The sequence below is a fragment of the Arachis hypogaea genome, chromosome 9, assembly GCF_003086295.3.
Source record: "Arachis hypogaea cultivar Tifrunner chromosome 9, arahy.Tifrunner.gnm2.J5K5, whole genome shotgun sequence".
Classification (NCBI taxonomy): Eukaryota; Viridiplantae; Streptophyta; class Magnoliopsida; order Fabales; family Fabaceae; genus Arachis; species Arachis hypogaea.
In genome coordinates, this window is record NC_092044.1 from 53,857,763 (window position 1) to 53,860,692 (window position 2,930).

The 2,930-nt window shown below is 41.1% G+C and overlaps 1 non-coding gene across 1 annotated transcript; it reads left to right on the plus strand.

Moving 5' to 3' along the window:
* The first annotated feature begins 2,616 nt into the window (after nt 1–2,616).
* LOC112713847 (small nucleolar RNA R71) lies at nt 2,617–2,724 on the plus strand. The gene has a single exon (XR_003158807.1). It is a non-coding gene; the product is annotated as a small nucleolar RNA R71 (small nucleolar RNA).
* Nucleotides 2,725–2,930: the final 206 nt, after the last annotated feature.

The window sequence follows — 2,930 nt, forward strand, 5'->3', positions numbered from 1 at the left end:
AGACAAGTGTATACGTTCCTTGGCATAGTGGCCAAATCTCCCTTCCTTGATTGTCCTATTAGGTACCATCAATGTCCTTTTGATTTCCTATACAAGACAAAAAAAGGAATGCAAATGGTTAATTGAAATTTTTGGTGGGAAGACTTAAGGTGTGAACTAGCTACTAAAAAAATCTTTTTCTTTTGTTTTTAATTAACTAAATGCTTTTCATGAATGCAAATCAATCAACCACTAGATCTCCCATGCATGCAACGTTGGTACACCAAACTTGTTTGTGATCATATGGTGCAACAAGTTTTGGGAATAATTTCACCTCATAAAGTGTGTTCAAGCCCACTTGGTGTGCCTTGAACACCAAACTTATCATGTACTATACGCTGCATGTAAGGGGGTCTTATATTGTTTATCGAAATTGATTTAGAATCCATGAACTTTGCCTTATTACTACTATTTAAGATTAAAGGAAGATAGTGTAGAACATGGGTTGCCTCCCATGAAGCGCTTCTTTAGCATCATTAGCTTGACGTTTGGTCCTTGTCAAGGTGGCTGATAGTGCTTAAAATCTTCCCCCCTTGCAGTGAACCTATTTCCATTTGCCTTGTTGATAAGCTCCACATGCTCTAAGGATAAGATTTTGTTGACGGTGTACACTGGAGGCAGCTGAGATGGAATAGTGGGGAGGTGAGGTGGTATAGATGGAAAGTATGTAGAGACCACTTCATCTCCTGGCGAGAAATCTTCTGTAGGTATTTTCTTGTTTTTCCATCCCCTTGGGACCTTTTTTCTTGTGTCCGTTGATGTCACCTTGTTCCTTGTGGTTTCCTCTTTGAGAGTGGTTTTGATGCCCATCTCATATGACTCTGGTGGGTCTGGTTCCTTTTGGATTACACTTGGCTGTTGCTCCTTCTGATCACATTGGTTGTTAACCATATGAGTCATGAAGTGTGGTGCTTGTGCTCCCTTGTTTAGCTTTGCTGTCAACTCTTTTGTTTGCTTTTCCTCTAACTTTTTGTTATCATGGTCTACTTCTTGTGAGGGGTTGAAAACATTGAAGGTGAGCTGATCATCATGTATTCTCAGCACTAGCTCTCCTCGCCCCACATCTATGAGTGCTCTGGCTATGGCTAAGAATGGCCTTCCCAGAATGATGGGGTGAATAGGATTCTCATCCATTTCCAGGATAACAAAGTCTGTGGGGAGGAAGTAGTTCCCAACCTTTACTAACACATTCTCAACCACTCCTAGTGCCTGTTTTTTAGTTTTGTCAGCCAATTTGATGATTACATCTGTGGGTGTTAGCTCATTAATTTGAAGCTTTTTCATGAGGGATAGAGGCATTAGGTTGATACTTGCTCTCAAGTCACAGAGTCCCTTATCAATCATTGTTTCTCCTATGGCACAGGAAATGTGGAAACTCCTTGGATCCTTCTTCTTTGTGGGTGGCCATGGTTGAATGAGAGCACTGCAATCCCTATTCATCTTTATTTTTTGTCCACCCTTCAATGAACTCTTTCTGGCTAATAGCTCCTTTATATACTTTATGTAGGAAGGCATTTGCTGGAGGGCTTTAATAAATGGTATATTTACATCAAGAGATGCAAACATATCAAGAAATCTTGAATACATTCTCCCTGCTACACCACCTTTAAGCCTTTGGGGAAAGGGTGCATATGGGTTCAGTATCTCCCTTCTCTTCAGTTCTTCCTTGAGTGTAGGTTGGGGTGCATGGTCTCTTTCTTCCTGGTTTCCCTTTTGACTGTCTTGGAGGTGTTCTACTTTCTTCATACTCCTCTCATCACTTGTGGTGATCATCTTACATTCTTCCCACCTTACTTTCTTTGTTTCTCCTCTTGGGTTCTTCTCCGTGTCACTGGAAAATCCATCATTGGGTTTGGGAATTTGTTGAGATAGATACCCTACTTGGGACTTCAGTCTTTTGATATTTTTTCCTTGGTTTTTGATATTGGCTTACACTTCTTCCTTAAACACCTTACTGTCTTGGACTTCTCTACATAAATTTTCAAGTAGAGTCTCAATTTTTGAAAGTCTATCATCCGTTAGTGATGGTGGATTGGGGTTAGGTGGGTGAGAAGGGTGGTTAGGTGGGTGTTGATAGGATCTATGTGAGGTATGTTAGTGAGTTTTATTGTTGTTGGAATTGAGGTTGTGGCGTCTCTGGTCTTGACCTTGGTCTTGTTGATTTCCCCAACCAAAGTTGGGGTGATTTCTCCATCCAGAGTTGTAAGTTTTGGAGTATGGGTCATGGATTTGTCTTGACCTTCTTCTCCTATATTCACTCTTTCTTGAGCTGGTGATGAAGTGATGACTGCTGCAACTTGGTTTTCCTCCACCTTCTTGGTGAGATCTGCTAGCTACTTGGTGATCATCTTATTTTGAGCTAGCAATGCATCCATGTGGTTCAGCTCCATTACTCCTCGAGTGCTACTTCTTTCAGAGGCATAGAAGTAGTCATTCTCAGCTACTGTTTCAATGACATCTATGGCTTCTTCAATGGTTTTCTTCTTGTTTAGTGAGCCCCCTAATGAATGATCTACAGCCTTCTTTGACTCATAGGAAAGACCTTCATAGAAAATGTGAAGTTGAACCCATTTATTGAACATATCTGGTGGGCATCTTCTTGTTAAGTCCTTGAACCTCTCCCATGCCTCATAGAGAGTCTCACCATCTTGTTGCCTGAAAGTCTGCACCTCATCTCTCAGAGCTATTAATTTTTTGAGGAGGGTAGAATCTTGCCAAAAATTTATTCACCACATCTTCCCAATTTGTTAAGCTCCCCTTTGGGAAGGATTCAAGCCACTTGGATGCCTTGTCCCTGAGTGAAAAAGGGAACAAAAATAGCATATAGACATCCGGGTGGACTCCATTAGACTTCATAGTGTCACAAATTCTCAGGAAGGTTGTTAGATGTT